We start from the raw sequence: 22,695 nt of genomic DNA, 5'->3' as shown, positions 1-22,695 counted from the left end.
CAATGATTGAACTCTCTTGTAAACTATGGACTATAGTTAGTGATATAATTATAGAGCTGCTGGTTCCTCAGTGACACCAAAGCTACCTCACTACTGCAGAACATTAACACGGAAAAATGCATATGGGGGTGCTGTGGTGTATGGGGACCCTGCCTGGTTTTTCTGTAAACCTGCAACTGCTGTAATATAAAGAAAGAAAAAGAACAAGAAAGAGACGTGGAGTAACTACTTACAGGGCTTCCCCCAAATAGCACCGTGGTAGCAGCGGCTGGTCTCAGGATGAGCTGACCACGAGGAGGGCGTCTTATCCAGAGATTCCATAATGATGCCACATGATGCTCCCAGAGCCATATGGAGCTAAACAATCCTTCCATGTCTGTAATAACATCCTAACCCTACGAAGCCTTGGCAGGGGAAAGTGGGCTGATAATGGTCATTTTTAGAGAGGGAGTGAAGCTGAAGGGGGGTGGGATTAGCACCAACAAGCTGAGCAGAAGAGCGTGTGGCTGGTCTTGGCCACGTCTTCCCCTACGGGGCGAGCTCTGATGGGAACTGAGGGGAGCTGGGGAGATCTTCCTGTCCCAAGACTCTCTCCTGGTCAAGTACCAGGAATCCCCTCACTTGGTTTTCCCCTGGATGACTTTGTAGCCTGAAAACCAGAGGCCAAGTGTCCAGACATGCCACATCCTGAGCCTGTGGTGCTCAGTCGGCCTCGTGGCCAGGACTAGAGTCCAGGCACCAGCTGAGCCTTCAGCCTGAGCCACCCCAAGGTGGTGCCCTCAGGCAGGCTGGAGCGCCGTGGCCTGAGGCCCCAAGGACCAGGGTGCTGGTCATTTCACAGGAACGTGGGCTTGAACGTGCCCTCCGAGGGCCACATGCTCTGTAAAAATTGGCTGATCCAGAAATTCAAATTTGGATTAGAGGATTCAGAACCATTTCTGCTCTGTCATTCTGTGACTCCACAACCTGGGTTCCAAATGCCTCTGAGCAGGCAGGGAGTGAGTGAGGAGCATCTGCCTTTCCTTCCTGCCCTGGACAGACACCAGAGAGCAGCCTCCCCAGGCCATGGAGAGGACCCTGAAGGAGGGGCAGGGGAGCAGCCTTCACCAGAGCACCTGGAGCTCCTGGGCTTCATGGCACTCCATATTCTCATCTCATCTCCCTCCATGCTCAGAGATTCCAGTGATTCCTGAGACATTCCTGTGGGGAGGCAGAGGGGCAGAGAGAAGTGAAGGAATTAACACCTCAACTCACAGGTACAGGTGTCTGCCGGGGGTGGGCACATTGTTAGGGGCTGGAGGCTTAGGTGCTAAAGGGCAATTGTTGTCCCTAAAGAGAGCACCATCTAGGAAAGGGTGTCCCCAGTGATCAAGATGTAGACACTGAGCTGTGCAGAGAGGCAGAAGCAGGAGGGCAAGGGTTTTAGATAGCACAGAGCATTTATTTATTTTTACGTGGTACCAGGGATTGATCCAGGACCTCATACAAGGAAGCAGGTGTACAACCACTGAGCTACAAATTTCCTGTACAAAGCATTTAAACTGGGCCTTGAGAAATAATCTCAGCTGGACAAGAGAAGGGGAGGAAAGCATTCCAGGAGGAAGGGCTTGCCTGTGGGCAGCCTCAGAAATAGGAAAGAGTAGGACAGTTCAGGAAGCAGGCACCACTCAGCCTGGCTGGACCAGGTGCCTTGGGGAGGGGGCTGGAGAGGGGACAGAGGGGAAGGCAGCATCCCACCTGCAAAGCCTGTGTGAGCAGCTCCTGGAACTCCTGGAAGCTGTTGGGCAAGACAGATCCGTGAAGGGGCTCTGAGCAGCAGAATGAGCTCTGCCTCTCAGGAGGGAGTGATGGAAGGGGTGAGAATGCAGGAGGGAACATCCCAAGAGCACCCCGAGTCTGATGAGAGCTCGGGGGGGGGGGGTGCTGGCTGTGGGTAAGGCAGAATTAAACACCGAGATGTTTCTGGGGAAGCCTCTTCAAGACCTGGTGATGGGAGGATGAGCCAGCTCTGAGAGGCAGGCAGCAGGCAGTGCCCTTGACCTCAGGTGACACCCCTGCAGTGCTGGGCTTCTCTGCACCTCCCTTTCTCAGAATGAAGGGGCCCCTGTGGGATACCCTTCCCTTCCCTTCTTCCATGGACCCCAGTTCAGGGTCATGTTCAGGCCATGGCTCAGGTGGATCTTGGTGGCCAGGTGCACCTGCCCACAGCCAGCAGGGGGTTCCTTCTCAGGTGGGGTTCTGCCAGCAGAGAGGCCAATTCTTCACTGCACTGTGGGGTCCATAGGGCAGCCACGGGGCTAGCTCCATGTGGAGAGTCCTCTGTGGCTGGAACTCAAGACCCCTAAGAGTGAGCTCCCACAGAGCCAGGGGCAGCCACATCCCCTGGGGTCCTTCCAGCTAACATTGTACTTAATGGTGAAAGATGAAAGCTTTCCCATTGAGAGTGGGAACAAGGCAAGAATGCACACTCTCTCCCAGTATTCAATGTTGTGATAGAAGCTCTAACTAGAGCAATTAGGCAAGAGAAAGAAAGAAAAGGCATGCAAATAGGAAAGGAAGAAGTAAAAAAAATTTCATTATTGGCTGATGATGTAATACTATACTTAGAAAATCCCCCAAATCCACAACAAAACTAATAGACAATTTTTACAATGTTATGGGATACAAGATTTATATGCAAAAATCAATAGCATTTCTGTACACTACTAATGAGCAATCTTAGGAGGAAGTCAGAAAAAAATTCCATTACAATAGTGACTAAAAGAATCAAATAGTAATAAATTTAGTCAAGAACATAAAGAAACTGTATTCAGAAACCCATAAAACAATGGTAAAAGAAACCAGTGATAATCTAATAAATGGAAGCATATTTCTATGTTCATAGGTTGGAAGACTAAATATCCTTAAGATGTCAATTATAACCAAACTGATCTATAGATGTAATACATTCCTGATAAAAATTCCAATATCCTTCCTGGTAGAATTTTTTCTTTTGACAAATTTTTAAGATTTATTTTTTATTATTTATTTCTTCACCCCCCCACACACCTTGTCTGTTTTCTGTGCCCATTCCCTGTGGGTTCTTCTGTGTCCACTTGTATTCACATTAGGCAGCTCTGCGATCCGATCCTGGGCTTTCCAGAGTGGGAGAGAGGCAATTACTCTCTTGTGCCACCTCCTCTCCCTGTTCTGCTACATCTTCTTATTTTCTGTCCTCTGGGTCTCTTGTTGCATATCTTCCTGCACCAGCTCTTTGCATCAGCTGGCACTGCTGTGTGGGGCAGCTTTCTCACCCAGGACAGCATTCCCATGCAGGGCAGCCCTCCTCATGGTCCAGCTCGCTGCATGGGCCAGCCTGCCCTCGCCAGGAGACCCTGGACATCAAACACTGGACTTCCTGTATGGTAAACAGGAGCCCAGTTGGTTGAACCACATCCATTTCCCAATTTCTTGGTAGAATTTGAAAAGACAATTAAGAAGTTTATCTGAAGGAATCAGGGTCCCCAAATAGTCAAAAACATTTTTTTAGAAAAAGAACAAAATTGGAGGACACTCACTTCCAGACTTTAAAGCATTTTATCTAGCTATGGGGGTAAAAAAGCATGGTACTGGCATAAACATAGAGAGATTGACCAATGGAACCAAATCTAGAGTTCAGAACAGACCCTCCCATCTATGGTCCAGTGATCTTTGACAAGGCTGTCAACCCACTCAGCTGGGGCAAAATAGCCTGTTTAAAAATGGTGCTGGGAGAACTGGACATCCATATATCAAAGAAAGATGGAAAGAGGACCCTTATCTCACTATTCAAAAATTAATTTAAAGTGAATCAAGAACCTAAAGGTAAAAACTAGAACCATAAATCTCTCAGAAGAAAATTTAGGGTAACATCTCCAAGATTTTGTGCTTGGTTGTGATTTCTTGGCTCTTACTTTGAAAGCATAAGCAACAAAAGAAAAAGTAGATAATTGGGACAGCATGAAAATTAAATACTTCAATTTTTCAAAAGACTTTGTCAAGAAAGTAAAAAGGTAGCTAACTCAATGGGAAAAAATCTTTGAATACCACATATCTGATAAGGTATTGCTCTCCATGTTATATAAATAGAGTACAGGGAAGCGGATGTGGCTCAAGTGATTGGACTTCTACCTACCGTATCGGAAGACTTGGGTTCTATTCCTGGGGCCTCTTGGTGAAAAAAAAAGCACTGGCACAGTAAGCCAGTGCCTGTGTAAGTGAGTCACACAGCAACATGATGCAACAAAAGAGAGACAAAGGGGAGAGCCAAGGCGAGATGCAACAGAAACCAGGAACTGAGGTGACACAAGTGACAGGGAACCTCTCTCCCTATCAGAGGTCCCCAGGATCAAATCCCTGTGAATCCTAGAGGAGAAAAATGAGAAGAGGGAAAAAAAAAAGAAGTAAATACAGAAGATCACTCAACAAATGGACACAGACAGCAAAAACAGCAGGGGAGGGAGAGGGGGAGGGAAAAAAAGAGATTATACACCTTAATGACAACATGACCAGCCACCCTGTTTAAAAATAGGCAAAAGATTTGAAAATTTTTCCAAAGTGAAAATACAAAAGGCCAAAAGCCACATGAAAAGAAGGTCACATTACTAGCTATTAGGGAAATGCATATCAAAACTACCATGAGCTGTCATCCCTCACCATACGGAATGGACATCCCTAAAAAAGAACAGAAAATGTCAAGTGCTGGAGAGGATGAGGAGAGATAGGAACACTCCTTCAATGTTGGTAGGACTGTAAAATGGTGCAACCTCTGTGGAAGATGATCTTGCAGTTCCTCAGGAAACTAAGTATAGAACTGCCATATGATCCACCAATCCCACTACTAAAATATACTCAGAATAACTAAAAACAAAGATGTGAACAGCTATTTGCACTCTGATGTTCCTAGCAGCTTTATTCACAATTGCTAGAAGATGGAAACAAGCCAAGTGTCCTGAACCAATGAATGGATAAAAAACAAGTGATGTATCCATACGATGGACTATTTCTCAGCTGTAAGAGGAAATCAACTGGGGAAGCACATGACAACATGAAGGAACCTCAAGGATATTACATTGAATGAAATAAGCCAGACAAAAGGATGACTATTGTATGGTCTCACTGCTATTAACTAAATGACTGGAATTATGTATTTGCACTCTGAAGTGTAGATTGTTGGGAGATGGAATGTGGGATAGAAAGGGGTGAAGATGTTGGATGTATGTAGAATGTCTAACAAGGTCCAAAATAAATATGTGATAATGATTGGACTTGTTGGTAACATTTACAGTGAATGTTACACTGCTGGTTTATGGATTTGATTGTGGTTTCTGGAGGACAGTCAGAAGTTAATATTGGGAATATATAACAATGATTTGGAAGTAGATGAGGATTGTGGTTAATAATGTAAATACAGGAATGTTCTACTACAGGGTATTAAGTATATGGGGCTACATGGGAAAATGTAATTAATGGAATTTATTGGTTATAGTTAACAACATTGTAATTTTTTGTAACAAAGCAGTGTGGTACTATATTAATTCTATTAAAGGTTAAAAAAAGGAATACGGGGTTTAGTTTTGTAAGATATGAGCATGATTAAATACTTTTTTTCTCTTTTCTTTTTTGAATAATAAGACCTTGACTATGCCATTTAACTAATCTGTGTTCTTCTGTGTGTCTGTCTGAACACTAGAGGAACACCTGAGTGAGCGGGTGCAATTAGATGAGATAAAAGTCTGAAAATAACTATTTAGGAGTAATTTTTCCATGATTTGTTGAGTTGCCTTCTTCTGTTCCTTTATTTTTGTGAATTTGAAATAAAATTGTTAATAACTAAATTTTAAAAAGATGCTGTGGACATTATTGAAATGACATCAAAGATTTAGAATATTATTCAGACTTAGTAGATAAAACAGTGGCAGGTATGACAAAAAGAGTCCAACTTTGAAAGAAGTCCTACTCTGTGTGAAGTGCTATCAAGCAGCATCACATGCTACAGAGATAACTTTAGTGAAAGGAAGAGCCAATGGATGTGGCCAACTTCCTTGTCTTATTTTAAGAAATCCCCACAGCCCTCCACCCTTCAGCAGCCTCCACCTGATGAGCAGCCGTCAACATCTAGGCAGGACCCTCCACCAGCAAAAGATTATGACTCACTGAAGGCTCAGGGAGGGTTAGTATTTTTCAGCAGTAAAGTGTTTTTAATTAAGGTATGTATATTGTTTTTAGATAGAAAGCCATTTATTGCATCCTTAATAGAGTACAGTGTAGTGTAAGCATAACATTTATATGTACTCAAAACCAATAAATTCATGTATGTTAGTCAGTCAAAGGGGTGATAATGCAAAATACCAGAAATTGGTTGGTTTTTGTAGTGTATTTATTTGGGGTAGGAGCTTACAGATACCAGGCCATAAAGCATAAGTTACTTCCCTCTCCAAAGTATATTTTCAGCTCTTGGAGCAAGACAGCTGCTGACATCTGGGAAGGTTCAGGCTTCCTGGGTTCCTCCCTCCCTCAGGCTTACTTTTCCTGGGCTCAGGGTTCCTCTCTTCCTGGGGTCTGCTTCTCTTTCCTCTGCGATCTTACTTTCAGTGCTCCAGCTTAGGCTTCAGCATCAAATTCCAACATCAAAATTCCATCATCAAAAGCCCCCTACTCTGTCCTTTCCTGTGCCTTTTAACTGTGAGACCCCATCCACCAAGGGGTGGGGACTCAAGGCCCTAATGATGTGGCCAAATCAAGCCCCAATCATAACTCAACCATGCCCAGGTACAGTTTAGATTACAAATATAATCCAATGTCTATTTTTGGAATTCATAACCATATCAAACTACTACATTGGGTGACTCATTTTATTGTGACATTCGCTTTACTGCCATGGTCTGGAATTGAACCCTCCTCATCTCCGAGGTACACCTGTGCTGTTGTATCTGTGAAGGGATAACATTGAGGAGACTTTTCACTAAATCCATAGTGTCCTCTTGGCGACCTCCAGGAAAGACCCTCTCTCCATTGTCAGTAAGGCTTTACCAGGTTTCTGGTGAATAACTGTCTAACGTGTATGTTTTGGGTCCTTTCACTAACTTTCCTCTTGGAGTTGGCTTCTGGGATATTCAGAGCCAAGTTCAGGAACCCCCTGGAGTAAGAAGGTGAAAGCTTATGGCCATGTGTGGGTGCCAAATGTATACCTGGATTTGTTTTGTGTTTTTCTGGCTTTACTTTCACTTCAGGCCATTTTAGTCTCTTACCTAATTTTGAAAATCTTGTTCTGTGTGTTTTTTGTTGTTGTTGTTACTTAGAGTCCCTCTGGGATGAGATGGGGTAAAAATAAATAATGACCCCCCCCACCCTGCCAGTACTGTCTTGGGGTGGAATCAGGCCAGGGACTTGGGGAGAGGCTGGAGAGAGATGGGGTGACAGGCCTTAAAGGGCTGGACAGGCCATGATGCAGGGCTGGGGACTGTTCCCAAAGCACTTGGACCTGGGAAATGCCACATTTCATATTTTTCAAAATAAATTTAATATTGGCAAAAAGTATTTAAATGTAAATTTATAGCCTGAAATTGATAATAAGGGACAAATAGAAACAACTTAGGGCAATATATTTGATGACTGAGACAAAATGGACCGTTTCCTTTAAAGAGATGAATTATCAAAACTGAATCAACAATGGGAAATGTGAAGAGCAGTTACCAACTAAAGAAATTAAATTCATAATGAGAAACCATCCCACTAAGGAAACTCCAGACTCAAGTGACTGTACTGTTGAATTCTACCATACTTTTAAGCAAGAATTTATATCACTACTGTGGAAACTCTTAGAGAAAATAGAGGAAGAGGAAAACACACTTTCAAATCATTTTGTGAGGCATTGCCAAAAGCAGAGAAAGGCATCAAAAGGAAACTGTGGTGGTTAAGCTCATGGGTCAACTGGGCCAGGCTGTGGTGTCCACTTGTTCGGGCAAACAAGCACTGGCCTGATTGTTACTTGAGGACATTTCATGGATTTAAGTCATCAGTACGTTGATGGCATCTATGGCTGATGACATCTACAATCAACTGAGGAGATTGTCTTCAATAATGAGGGATGTCTCATCAAATCAGTTGAAGGCCTTAAAAGAAGAAGTGATGGTTTAAGCTGTCAGAAGAGGGAATTTCCATCTCTACTTCAGCCAGCTTCTCCTGGGGAATTCATGGAAAATCTTCCCTGGTGTTCCCGCCTTGCATCCTGCCCTTTGGAATTTGGAATTTGGATGTGTCCATCCCTACAGTCATGTGAGAAAAAGAAAAAGTTCTGTCCAGGCATTTTTATCTCATCAGATTCCAACTATTAGCTCAGTTGTCCTTCTAGTGTTCAGCAAGATACACAGATGAAACAGATTAGTTAAATGCCCTAAAGTGTTGTTAAGAACAAATGGGGAGGATCCACTGAGCAGATCTGAAAATTTACTGTGAGCTCCAGTAGCAGCCTCAGGGCAGTGGTAGGACAATGAACATAATAAAGAGCATAAATAGAACCACAGGTGCATGTGCTCTTGAAAACGGCTTCCCCTAATGCAGTGGGGAAAGGACAGGCTTTTCAACAAATGGTGGAAAGTTTCAAATACAGTTTTGACACAAGAAGCTGGTGGGGGGCAAGGCCGAGGGGACCTGGACAGCTAAGGCCCCTGAAGGAGAAATGACCTGGGATGCTGGGCTCCTGTGCTCAGCCTGGGGGAAGGTCCACCTTGGTGTGGGGGATGGTGGGCAGGTGCCTGGTCAGGGGGTCTGGGGAGGTGGGAGGGTCAGCCCTCGGGTTCATGGAGTGCATGGGCAGAGCCTTTGTGGGTTTTAGTTAGATGAGCAAATAGTTGGGAGATGCATTGCTGGGTTGTAAGTTAAGTCCACACTTAGCTTTTCAGAACCTGCTAAATGCCTTCTGTGGTGGCTGCACCCTTTGGCCTTCCTACCAGCAGGGAGTGTGGGCCCCATGTCCTTGTCAGTGCAGGTGTCACCACTTGTGACAGACTGAAAAACACCTCCCAACCACTAATGACGTCTACATCCTAATCCCTGGACCCTGTGAATATTACCTTATATGGCAAATGGGCCCTTTGCATCTGTAATTGATCTAGAGCTGGGGGATTACCCAGGATTATCCCCATGTGCCCTAGGTGTGATCACATAGATCTCATAACAGGGAAGTAGGGGGAGATTTTACTACACCCAGAGGAGAAGGTGACAAGAAGACAGAGCAGAGATCTGATGATGTTGTCCTTAAGTTTAGAGTGATGCAGCCAGAAGCCAAGGAGAGCTGGCAACCACCAGACATGGAAGAGGCAAGACACGGGTTCTCTCTGCTCGAGCCTCCAGAGGGAGCCAGGCCTGGCCGACACCTCGATTCCAACCAGGGATGTTGATATTGGTTTTCTGGCCTCCATAATTGTGAGTACATTAATTTCTGTTGTTTAAAGCTACCAAATGGGGAATGGAGGTGGCTCAAGCCATTGGGCACTTCCCTCCCACATGGGAAGTCCTGGGTTCAGTGCCCAGTGCCTTCTAAAAAGAAAAAAAAAAAGACAAGCATAAAATGAATAGACGCAGAGAGCAGACAGCAAGCACAAACACCAACAGGGAAAAATAAGTACATAAAATAAAGCCACCAAAGGTGTGAAAATTTGTTTCACTGGCAACAGGAAATTAACCCAGCAGTTATTTTAGTTTAGTTTAATTTAGCCTTTCTAACAGGTGTGTGCAGGGCCATCTCATGGTGCTTTTCATCTGCTCTTCCCTGATGACAATGACGCTGAGCATGTTTTCATGTGCTTATTTACCTCCTGTGCATCTTCTTTGGTGAGGTGTCTGTTCAGACATTAGCCCATTTTTTAAAATGGGTTGTTTTCTTATTAAGTTTTTTTTCAAAATTTTAAAAATGAGTTTTATTGATATATATTAATAAAACAATCTTTCCAAAATATACAATCAATGTTACTTGGAATAATTACAGAGTTGTGCTTTCATCATTTTAGTCAATATTAAGGTATTTTCATTATTTTAATAATAATAATAAACAAAAACCAAAAAATGAACTCTTAATAATCACCATCCAATCTCTCTATCCTTTCCATGCAAGACATAGCTACTAATCAATTCTTTTTTTCCTTTTTTCTTCCCCTAGCCCCAATCCTGCTGTTTTGCAGTGTCCACTTGCTGTGTGACCCTCTGTATCTATTTTTCTTTTTGTCTTCTTCTCTCATTTTCTCCTCTAGGATTCACCAGGACTCAATCCCGGTGACCTCCAATGTGGAGAGAGGTTCCTGCCATTTGCACCACCTCAGTTCCTGGTTGCTGCTGCATCTCCCCCTGACTCTTTCCTTTGCTCCTTTTGTTGCATCATCATCTTGCTGTGTGGCTCACTTGGTTTACTGCATGGGCACACCTTGATCAGGAGGTCCCAGGGACTGAACCAGGTCCTCCATTATTGTAGACAGAAGCCCAATTGCTTGAGGTAGATCTCCTTTCCTCAGTTTCCATCTAATTCATTTGTATTTACGTTTTATATAGATTGAGTCAAAGAAAAACAAAAACCACAATGATGGAACCTACACTTGGACCCAGGCTTTCTGGTGGCAAAGACGAAATTGCTTCAGTTTCTTGTAATTTCTTGTAATTCTTGGCTGAATTACAGTCCTTTTCACCTACAGCACTTGCTGAGAGAGTCCCTATGGAATACTATGGTGTACTTGAGAAGGGTGCTGAGAATAATTTAAAGAACTTCTTAGAGGAAGCAGATGTGGTTCAAGTGACTGAGCTTCCCCTACCACAGGGGAGGACTGTTGAGTTTTAAGAGTTGTTTATGTATTCTGGGCAGAAATCCTCTATCAGAAATGCGATTTGAAATATTTTGTCCCTGTGGCTTGAGCCAATGATAAAATGTAAGCTCTCAAGAGAAAATGAGAATTTTGGAAAACTGGTATCCATCACCCTAAGCTTGACAGCTTTCAAATACACATTTTCCAGTGGGATCTGTGTTCATTTTAGAAGTATGACTTTGGAAATATGTAAAGAAAAGTGTCAAAACTGGAAGATCTACATAACCCAGTGGGCCAATGTGCTACTTTAAAATCTTCATACATTAGTACAAAATCTATTTAATGTGCAAAGACAGACCAGAGGATTTCAATGTCCCAAGATGACATATTCAACAATAAGATTTCACACTGCAACTCACCTTTAGAAAGTACTCTCATGTGCTTTTAGTGTAGTATGGAAAGTGAATGTCAATGCTCACCTGAAAAGGCTATTAAAAATATGCCTCTTTTTTCCAACATTTATTTCTGAGGCTGAATTTTTGTTCAAAGCCAAATAACAGATTGAATGGGAAATGAACATACAGGGGTGCTCTAGTGAGACTGCTGAGAAAGATTTGCCAAATTGTAAAAATTTTTTCGAAATTCTACTCAATTTATTCATTTTTTTAAAAATATTACATTCAAAAAATATGAGGTCCCCATTCACTCCCACCACTCCCACTCCACCACTGCCCCCCACAGTAACACTCTCCCCCATCATCATGACACATCCATTGCATCTGGTGAGTACATCTCTGGGCATCGCTGCATCCCATGGCCTATGGTCCACACCATAGCCCACACTCTCCCACGTTCCATCCAGTGGGCCATGGGAGGACACACAATGTCTGGCAATTGTCCCTGGAGCACCGCCCAGGACAACTCCAAGTCCTTAAAATGCCCCCACATTTCATCTCCTCCCATTTCCCGCACCCAGCAGCCACCATGGCCACTTTTTCCACACCAATGCCACATTTTCTCGATTATTAACCACAATAGTTCATGAATAGAATATGATTAAGTCCACTCTAATCCCCACTGTATTCCTCCTTCCTGTGGAACTTGGCTTGGTTGTGACCATTGCACATCTATGTCAAGAGGGGGCTTAGATTCCACATGGATACTGGCTGCAATCCTCCTGCTTTCAGTTGTAGGCACTCTAGGCTCCATGATGTAGTGGCTGACATTCTTCAACTCCATGTTAGCTGAGCTGGGTAAGTCCAATAAACCAGAGTGTAGGAGCTGAAGTCTGTTGAGGCTCAGGACCTGGCAATCATATTGTCAGTCCAGAGATTCAGATCCCCTAGATATATCTTAAACCCCAGCACCAACTACAATTCCAGTAATGTAGCATGAAAGACTTGTGAAAAGAGATCCCATCTGAGTCCAGCTCCATCACACAGAAACACCAGCTCCAAAGAAGGGCCAACTGACATGGCAGTGAACCCCATCTGCCATGACCATAGAACCTGTGGGCCTCTTTAGCCCTCAAAAGGACCAATACCTGGAGTTGTATCTACTTTATCTGTCTCTGAGACTCTGCTCAGGTGTGCATAAGGGCAATCCTTCTCACAACCTCCAGACTTTTTTAGAGACTCATACTCATATAAACTCATTTGTCCTTTCCATTTCCCCCTTAATTTACATCAAACAGCATTTTTAACTCCTGTTTTTATATGTAGACAGGAATATTCTGCTGGTCCGCATTGAACCTTTAATTCAAGGTCATTTTCTAGTTACATCATCAGCTGGTACTTGGTAGTGATCCCTCAGTGCCAGGGAGGCTCATCCCCAGGTGTCATGTCCCACGCTGGGGGAAAGGCATTGCATTTACGTGCTGCATTTGGCTTTGAGACTGGCCACATTTGAGTAACACGGAGGCTGTCAGGAGGGAACTCTTTGGCACAGTGCTGCTCTAGGCCTTGTTCTTATTTCAGGTGTATAGGCTCACAAGCATAGGCATTAGTATCAGGGGCTCACTTTTGGACCCTTATTCCTTCCTGGTCCTTACCGTTGCACCTGGGGGACTGCCACTGCTCCCCTAGGGACCACGACAGAGACCGCCCCCCCCCGGCCAGGAGCCCAGTACCCCCCCAGCTGTTGTTTTTAATTGTTTCCACTATAAATATATCCAAACATTTCCATGCACCCTGGACACATGCCCTGTATAACTCCCTGTTAACCATATATCACCTGTCAATAACATCCCATACCAGTATTCCTCTGCTGCCATTGTTGAACCACTCTGTGATCCAAAACTTCCTGAAAAGTGAAGCCCAGTATAATGTCAGGTTCCCTTACTAATAAAATGGAACATAACAATGAGTTTAAAGGTTAGATATAGAATACATATGGATATGGAAAAATTCTACATCCTATCTTTTTCTTTTCTTTTTTCCTAATTATTGAGCTTCTCTTCACAAGAGCCTTAGATCACAGTAATTAATATATACAATGTACAGTACTCCTGCATATCCATTATAAAACCTTTTCCCTTCTACAGCGATAATCTTTTAACTTATTCATATCATATTTACTGAAACTGATGTACAGATATTGAGACAATAGCTTTCAAACAAGGTAACATTTGTGTTTACATTGTGGTTTATACTTTAGGCTATACAGTTTTCTAAATTTTTAAGTTATTCTATGTTTTACATTATGGTTTACATATTAATCTGTTGTCCCCTATATGTTTTTGGTGTAATATTACATGTTTTATATCCATCCTTATGTACTCTTATGAAACACTTCTTTTGCCCTCACATTTACTTTGGTTCCATCTATTCAATATCTATTTCCCCCTCCCCTTGGGGCCCACAGTGACAGTCAATCTTCATTTCTTGAGGAGCCATGTTCAGAGATACTTGCAACAGTGTTGAGGGCTTGACATGCTCAACTGACCTAATGCCCTGGGAGACACCCTTTCTCTTGAGAGATACAGTTCCCTCTATTTGATGGCATTAGTCCTCCCCAGGATGTGGGTCTAGCTTCACTCTCATATGGGTCTCCACCCAATGGTATAACCCACTCTGGCAAAATGAGCATTCACATATTCACTAGGAGTCTGTCCTGTGTCAGATTATCCCCTTTCAGTATCTTAAACAGGTAACTTTCCTAATTATATTTTGAAAAAGTTTTCTCAGCATTATACTCTCAACCAACACCTGACTATCTCCTATGTTCATGTGTTGCCTCACCCTCCCCCCAATTTCTTGGGCAATATTACCCATCCGCCCATCCCTAGCCCCCCTCAAACCTGCAAAGCCCCACCCAAAGGTAACCCTATACCCCCATTTTATCTCTTCCTTGTGCACATACTTACCTCCAGCTTATCATAGATTTCACCCATGTAGATGTCAGCTTACATCCTTCCTCTACTCCCTGATTTCCTGTAAGCCTATCTTCCAGTCTCTAGCTCTCTGAGGCAGCTTGCTTATTTCATATCATTGAGGTCACGTAGTATTTGTCCTTCAATGCCTGGGTTGCTTCACTCAACATAAGGTTCTCAAGATTCATCCATGTTATCACGTGTGTTTGTAGTGTATTTGTTCTTACAGCTGAGTAGTATTCCATTGTATGTATATACCACATTTTATTTATCCATTCATCTGTTGATGGGCATTTGGGTTGATTCCAACTTTTGCCAATAGTGAACAATGCTGCTATGAACATTGGTGTGCATATATCGGTTTGTGTCCTTCTTTTCAGTTCTGCTGGGTATATACCCAGCAGTGGTATTGCTGGGTCATATGGCAAATCTGTGGTTAGTTTTCTGAGAAACCACCAAACTGTCCTCCAGAATGTTTGGATCCTTCTGCATTCCCACCAGCAGTGGATGAATGTTCCCATTTCTTCACATCCTCTCCAGCATTTGTATTCTTCTGTTTTTTTCATAGCTGCCAATCTTATGGGAGTAAGATGGTATCTCATTGTAGTTTTGATTTGCATTTCCCTGATAGCTAAAGATTTGGAGCATTTTTTTCATGTGCTTTTTAGCCATTTGTATTTCTTCTTTGGAGAAGTGTCTGTTTAAATCTTTTCCCCATTTTTTAAGTGGGTTGTTTATCTTTTTATTTTCAAGGTATAGGAGTTCTTTATATATGCAAGTTATAAGTCTCTTATCGGATATATGGTTGCCAAATATTTTCTCCCATTGTATAGGTTCCCTTTTTACTTTCTTGACAAACTCCTTTGAGGTGCAGAAGGCTTTAATTTTGAGGAAGTCCCATTTATGTATTAGTTCTTTTGCTGCTCGTGCTTTTGGTGTGATATTCATGAAGCCATTTCCTATTACGAGGTCCTGTAGATGTTTCCCTACACTGCTTTCTAAGGTTTTTATGGTCTTGGCTCTTATATTTAGGTCTTTGATCCATCTTGAGTTGATCTCTGTATAAGGTGTGAGATGGTATTCCTCTTTCATTCTTCTACATATGGATATCCAGTTCTCCAGGCACCATTTGTTGAATAGGCCACTCTCTCCCAGTTGAGAGGGTTTGGTGGCTTTATCGAATATTATATGGCTATATATATGAGGTTCTATATCAGAACTTTCAATTCGATTCCATTGGTCTGTGTGTCTCTCCTTATGCCAATATCATGCTGTTTTCACTACTGTAGCTTTGCAGTATGTTTTGAAGTCAGGTAGTGTGATTCCTCCAATTTCGTTTTTCTTTTTCAATATGTCTTTGGCTATTTGGGGCCTCTTTCCTTTCCAAATAAATTTCATAGTTTTTCTAGTTCCTTAAAGAAGGCTGTGTTGATTCTTATTGGGATTGCATTGAATGTTCAAATTGTAAATTGATCCACTTTCTTATTAAGTTGTTTTCTTTTCGAAGTAGTTCTCAACGTGTCATGAGTTTTGTATAAGTACTCATCTACAGGAGTTACTTACTATTTTAATTCCATTTTAATTTTTAGTATGGCTGGTACCAGTAGAGGTCACCCACATCTCCCGGGTTCCTCACTAACTTGTCAGCTGTGAAGTCAGGACCAGGCCTCACTGACGGGGTGATAGCGTGCTTGGTGCAGGGGAGGGGTCGGGCCAGCCCAGGACCGGGTCTCGCTCTCAAGGTCCCCCCGAGGCTGGTGTGATGGGGGGAGGCGAGGGGGGAGTCCCCGGTCCCCGCAGTTTCACTTCTCCCAGCCCGAGTCAGGCCCTTCTGCCCCGACACTGGTGACGCGGGCCCGGGCGGCCTCCCATTGCGGGCCCGGTTCTGGGGAAGCCAATCGCGGCCCCGCGACCCATCCAGGGCCCGCCCCGCCCCGCCCCGCCCCGCCCGGACTCAGCTTCCTCCAGACCCGGGGTCCGGCCATGGCGCCGGGGACCCTCCTCCTGCTGCTCTCGGGGGCCCTGGCCCTGACCCAGACCCCGGTGGGTGAGTGCGGGGTCGGGGGGCTGCCCGGAGGGGGGCGAGGGGACCTGGGGGGCAGGACCCCGGAAGTCGCGTCCCCCAGGCTAACGCCCACGACCCCCACGCCGATCAGCGTTTCTCCCTCCCCCCCAGGCCCCCACTCCCTCAGGTATTTCAGCACCATCGTGTCGCGGCCCGAGCGCGGGGACCCCCACTTCATCGCCGTGGGCTACGTGGACGACACGCAGTTCGTGCGGTTCGACAGCGACGCGGACAGTCGCGGGCTCGAGCCGCGGGCGCCGTGGATGGAGCAGGAGGAGCCCGAGTACTGGGAGCGGGAGACGCGGAGGGCCAAGGACCACGCGCTGACTTCCCGGGCGAACCTGCGCAACCTGCGCGGCTACTACAACCAGAGCGCGGCCGGTGAGCCACGGGCCCGGGGTCCGCGCACGACCGGGACCCCCAGGACAGGCCGGGGTCGCCCGAGGCTCGGTCCCCACTGCCCCCGAGGCCGCGAGACCCGGGACCCCACCCGGGAGGGACTATTTCTCGTTTCGTTTTCAGTTTAGACCAGACGAGGCGGAGCACTCAGCGCGGGGGCGGGGCGGGAGGTGGGAGGGGCGAGCGGGTGGGCGGGTCTGACGCAGGGCGAGGTAAAAGTGGGCGGGACCTGTAAGTGGAGCAAAACGCGGGGCGGAGCCAACCGTGGTGGGCGGGGCCTGGGGCCAGGGTCTCACACCCTCCAGGGCATGCTGGCTGCGACGTGGGCCCCGACGGGCGCCTCCTCCGCGGGTACTTTCAATACTCCTACGACGGCGCCGACTACCTCGCCCTCAACGAGGACCTGCGCTCCTGGACGGCGGCGGACACGGCGGCGCAGATCAGCCGGCGCAAGGTGGAGGAGGCTGGGAATGCAGAAAGCATTAGAGCCTACATGGAGGGGGAGTGCGTGGAGAGATACCTGGAGAGCGGGAAGGAGACGCTGCTGCGCACAGGTACAGGGGGGCAGGGCGCCCCAACCCCAAATGTCCTGTCCATTCCTGGTGGTCACATGAGTGCTGCTAGAATGGCCAGGAGAGAAATGGAAAGTTCCTGAAGTTTCTGACCTTCCCGCAGACCCCCCAAGTTCACACGTGACCCGCCACCCCATCCCTGACCGAGGGGTCACCCTGAGGTGCTGGGCCCTGGGCTTCTACCCCGCGGAGATCACGCTGACCTGGCAGCGGGACGGGGAGGAACAGACCCAGGGTACGGAGTTTGTGGAGACCAGGCCTGCGGGGGACGGAACCTTCCAGAAGTGGGCAGCTGTGGAGGTGCCTTCTGGGCAGGAAGAGAGATACACGTGCCACGTGCAGCACCAGGGGCTGCCCCAGCCCCTCACCCTGAGATGGGGTAAGTGGGTCGAGGTGGGGGCCTCTTCTAGGGAAGCAGGAGCCCTTCTGAGCTCCTCCAGCAGGGTCAGGGCTGAGCCTGGGGTGAGGGCTCCTGACCTTCCCCGCTTCTCAGAGCCGCCTTCCCGGCCCACCATCCTCATCGTGGGAGTCTTGGCTGCCCTGGTCATCCTTGGAGGGTCCGTGGTGACTGGAGCTCTGATCTGGAGGAGGAATAGCTCAGGTACGGAAGGGGTGGGTCTGAGGTTTCTTGTCCAGGGGGGTTTCCTGCCCGGGTAGCCGTGTGCCCTGCCCCTTCCTGGTGCCATGAAGCCCCTCCTCACACACCTGCCCCTCCAGTCTGGGCCTGTTACTACACTTACTTTATAAACCTGTGAGAGAAGTAGGACAATGTCCCCCAGTGATGACGTGGAGGCCCCTGTTCCCAGCAGTCAGAGGAAGGGGCTGCTGAGGACAGACCCCCAGGAGGGCAGAAGGTCCAGCCCACACATCTCCCACCTTGTGTTTCCTGATCCTGCCCCAGGTCTGCAGTCATGGTTCTGGAATCTTCCCTGGGTCCAGGACTAGTTCTCAGGACCTCATGTCCTGGACTCACTGGTTGTTTTTCCACAGGTGGAAAAGGATGGAGCTACCCTCAGGCTGCTGGTAAGTGGGGGATTGAGGGGGAGGTGGTGTGGAGGGTCAAGGCTGACCTGAGGCTTTTGGCAGTGTAGACAGAGCCCACAGGGCAGCTCAGCCCATCACTCCTTGACTCACATCTCCCTGTGGCTCTGACCAGACCCTGTGTTTGTTCCTCTCCAGCCAGCAACAGTGCCCAGGGCTCTGATGAGTCTCTCAAGGCTTCTAGAGGTGAGACCCTGGTGGGCCTGAAAGGGGAGAGGGGTTAGGCTGAGAGGACATGCCGGGGTCCTGGGGATTCCTTGGACATGGACATGAGGGCTTTGGAGGGCTGGTCATGACATCAGCATTTACAGAGATGACCTGGATGTGCTCTTGATTGTTTTCTTCTGTAGCGTGACAAAGCTGCTGCGGTCACCCCTCGGGCTGAAGTGTGGTTTGCTGGCCTGGCGGGGGAGCGGCTGCGGCAGGCCAAGCCGCTGCCCCCATAATAGGGTGGCTGGTCGGACTCACCACCACCCCTGAAGGAAGCTCGGCATGGGCGCAGAGTGCCCTCGGGTCTCCCCTTCTCGGCAGCCATGCTTCCGCGGCCACCCCTCCTCCCAGATGGCGCCACCCAATGCCTTGTGGGGCGGCACCCTTCTTCTTCCTTCTCCCTGCGCAGGCGCAGGGCAGAAAATTCCAGTCTGCCCTTTTCCCCTCCCCTGACAGCAGCAACAGCCAGGCGTGGGCAGAAAAATCCAGCCCACCCTTTTCCCCTCCCCCGACAGCAGCAACAGCCAGGCGTGGGCGGAAAAATCCAGCCCGCCCTTTTCCCTTCCCCCGACAGCAGCAACAGCCAGGTGTGGGCGGGAAACTCAAGTCTGCCCTCCACCCCAGCAACAGCAGCCACCAATCCCTAAACCCTGCCCCTTCCCCCAGCAACAGCGACAGCCAATCCCTAACCACCACCCCTCCCCCATCCAGTACCACCCACTGACCTTTCGCCGGCAACCAATCAGAACAGGGCGTGGCTTCGACCAATCAGCCTTCGCCAGCCCCTATAAAACTGTTGCCTCTCCCTCAGTAAAGTGGACTTGCGTGTTTACCTTGTCTCCGCGGTAGTTCTTCTGCCGTGCGCCCTCCAGTCCTGAGAGCCCCCGACAAGGGCCTGGCCTCCCTTGTCCCCAGTTCGTCGCCTGCTTCTCCGGGCGACCCCTTCGTCGCCGGCTTCGCCGGGCGACCCCTTTGTCGCCAGCTTCGCCGGGCGACCCCGTCAGCCGAACCGCGCAACCCCTTGTGAGACCGATCCCTCGTCTGCTGCCGGACCGACCCCTCGTCCCAAGCGGGACCGACCCCTCGTCCCAAGTGGGACCAACCCCTCGTCCAGAGCTGGACCGACCCCTCGTCCGCAGCCAGACCCCACCTCTACCGACCGAGCAAGCTGCCGCAGCTGCCTCGTGGGGGTGTGAGAGATTCCAGAGCTGTTCACGCCCCTCGTGTGACCTCAAGACCCCCTTCCTTTGGGTGTGAAGACTTTCCTTCCTCAGCTGGCACCTGTGTGTCTGCATTCCTGTTGTATCCTGGAGGATGGGGAGGTAGCTCGCCCGTGTCCCCACATCCCCCACTCTGACCTGTGTTCCCTGCCCCGACTGACTGTCCTGCTCAGGAGAGCTGGGTGTGGAGCATCCACAGCTCTGTCTTACTTCATGGTGCTCGGAGCTGCCCCTTCCTGCTTCCCTTGAAAATGAGAACCTGGGATGATTGTGCTTCTACAAATTCTTGCTATTAGGTGGGATTGAGGAATCAATTGAAGGAGAGGGAGATTCTTAAACAAGAGGATATAAAATGCTCTGAGAACCTTCCAGAACCCATGTGCCTGCTGTGCTGAGTGTTGCTGTGAAGAGCCAAGGGTGGACAGGGCTGTGTCCAGTGAGTGCTCTGTCCTCGTGGGCTTCACACTGAGGAGGAGTGATGTTTCAAATTTATTTAACTCCTGGTGATTTGATCCTTCTCTGCCGCCTGCCCTCCCTCTCTGCCCTTACCCAGCTCCCCTGACCCCAATGCTGGCTGCAGCCCAAGCCCATGGATGTGTAGAGCAGACCCTAGTGTAGACCCACAGGTGGGCAGTGGGGTCTTAGCCTGGATTGCTCTTGTCTTGGGGGAGTTGAAATTGTGCTGTAGTCATGGGGGTGGAGGGGAGGGGGGAGAGCAGCACTTCTGAGGACAGTCCTGGGGGCCTCAGGGTCACCTGAGTGGAGGTTGTGCTGTCGCTGCCAGGAGACCACAGCTGTGTTAGGAAAGGCCCTGGGGGGTCCTCACTGACCACTCCTGCACCTGGTGTTGGTGGAGGACTAAGCAGGACGCCCCTTTTAGCTTCTGGGAACATTTGTGAACTAAAAACAGCTAAAATCTCTGGCCTTGGTGCAGGGAAGGTGCTGTGTGAGCTCGGGGGTCAGTGTGAGTCTCACTGAGGCTGTGACCTTTGAGGACAGCTTGATGGTCATGAAGGGCATATCCCTGAGGATGTCCTGGAAGGTCCTCCCAGACGGTACTGGGCCATGCATTATGTTGGGCAGGTGGTTCTGGGAAGGGCAGGAAGCTGGAGTGGCTGTAGCAGTGTCATGGGGACAAGCACAGGTCAGCCCGGTCTTGGGGCCCTGTGGATGTGGGAAGATGAAATTTTTCTGCATCAAATGGGACTTGAGAGAAATTTTTGTAAAGGAGACACGTTATGATTTCTCTTAAATGCTTACTTAGTCTGCTGTGCTGAGAATACAATTGAGAGGTGAGGGATCAGTGAAGAAGTGGGGAAAAGAGGATGAAATCTGTGCAGTGTTCCAACTAGAGATGGGAGTTGATCTGCCTGGAAAGGAGCAAACATTGGGAAATAGAAGTCTATATTTAAAATATTATAGGGTATCCTAGCAGATTAAGTTTTGGGTTGTGAGAGAAAACAAAATCAGGAGGATGCAAAAAATCCCTCTATGTGAAAAAAAAAGGAGTTGTAAATAGAAAGGAGGAACTGCAGTCGGTGGAGGGGGAGTCTCTGGAAGGAGGACAGTTGAAGGGTCATTACAGGCATTCTGTTTAGGAAAAGTTGAATCTGAGATGTCCATCAGAAATGTAGGTGAGGCTGTCAGGTGCCACTGGAAATAGGAATCTGGAGCTAGGAGAAGTGTCTGGGGTGGAGTCACAGATTTGGGATGAGGCCATAAAGTGATATTTTGAACCTGAGGAGAGGAAGAAGTCCCTGAGTGTGATTAGCTACAGGAAAGAGAGGAGCAAGGAGTGATCCTGGACCTCCAGAGCTCAGCATCCATGGGCCACACTCCAGTGACCGCACAGCTCTGGCACCACATCTGGAAGGCACATCGACCAGGGAACCCCAAATTCTCTGTGCACAGGAACCTCCTGACACTCCACATGAGTCCAGAAGGTCTGGGGGAGCACGAGGTTCTGTGTTCATAACAAGGGGGTGCTGAGCTGCTGGATTTCAGGTCCATCCTTAGAGCAAGAACCAGACCAGGGAGGCCATGTGTATGTGGAGGAATGTGCCTTCTGGGCTCTTGCCCCATGTCCTGAGACAGGGGTCTGGGGAGAAGCCTGAATATTTCATCACGAACCCCTCAGGCCATCCTGGCTCAGCTGGACAGTGAAACTTGTTCTCCCGTGATGAGTGTAGCACCCCATGTGGTGCCTAAACCATGTAAAAAAAGTCCTTTCTGGGAAAGAAAAGGAGGACATCTATCATCAGTTAAGACAGTGATGTTGGGAAATGCATGTGCTTTCTCTATGATGGGATATAGCTAAGTAGCAATTTATAAAGTGGTTCAAAGTTCTTCATAAATTAAAGCTCTGAATTCTTACTATGTGTCTTTATTTCTTAATGGATTTAATGCTCACTTCTTGGTACAAACAGTCGGTTTTAGGTTTTTCTAATTTCAGCGCAAGGAGTTTGTACAAGTGATCCCGGGACTCACTTTATTTGGGGAAAGCCCCAGAACCAGGAACTTGAGACCACACACCCAGGAACAGAATCTACAACCTGCTCTGGGTTGAGTTCCCTGAGGGAACCAAGGCCACTGCTGCTGGGCAAGGGGCTTGGTCCCCCCACTGGCCTGACACTGGACACGGGGCCTCAGGTAAGACCCACTGCTCTGCCTGGAAGACCCCGTGCCAGTCACGAGCCCCTGCCCACTGGACTCTGCACTGTCCAGCATCACTGGGTCAGTGTGCCCTGAGCCAGAGTGTGCTGTGGTCATCTGACAGGGAGACCAAGGCTCCTCCGTGTCCAGCTCAAGCATGTTGGGAAGGTGAGCTTCCCTCTTCATGGCGGGCAGTGGCTCTGCCTCCACCAAGGCTCCTAAGTGTGAATTCCCTGGTGTGGGAAGAGGTCCAGGTGCTGTGGGATGGGCATAGAGGGTGGAAAGTGAGGACAGAGATTGATTCTTGGAACCAGGACCAGTCTGGAACTTAATCTGGTACACTGATGGCACTGAG

The 22,695-nt window shown here is 47.8% G+C and overlaps 1 protein-coding gene and 1 pseudogene across 1 annotated transcript in view; one reads left to right on the top strand and one right to left on the bottom strand.

Annotated features, from left to right (window-relative positions):
• Window positions 1-22,695, bottom strand: part of LOC101442557 (saoe class I histocompatibility antigen, A alpha chain-like) — a 1,048,500-nt gene that overhangs the window by 800,165 nt on the left and 225,640 nt on the right. The gene's annotated exons all lie outside the window — the stretch shown is intronic.
• LOC101445227 (popy Class I histocompatibility antigen, A-1 alpha chain-like) lies at window positions 16,115-22,061 on the top strand (annotated as a pseudogene).

This window comes from Dasypus novemcinctus, chromosome 22 (assembly GCF_030445035.2).
Source record: "Dasypus novemcinctus isolate mDasNov1 chromosome 22, mDasNov1.1.hap2, whole genome shotgun sequence".
Taxonomy (NCBI): domain Eukaryota; kingdom Metazoa; phylum Chordata; class Mammalia; order Cingulata; family Dasypodidae; genus Dasypus; species Dasypus novemcinctus.
The sequence above is the reverse complement of the archived record's forward strand: the minus strand, read 5'-3'. Positions and strand labels throughout refer to the sequence as shown.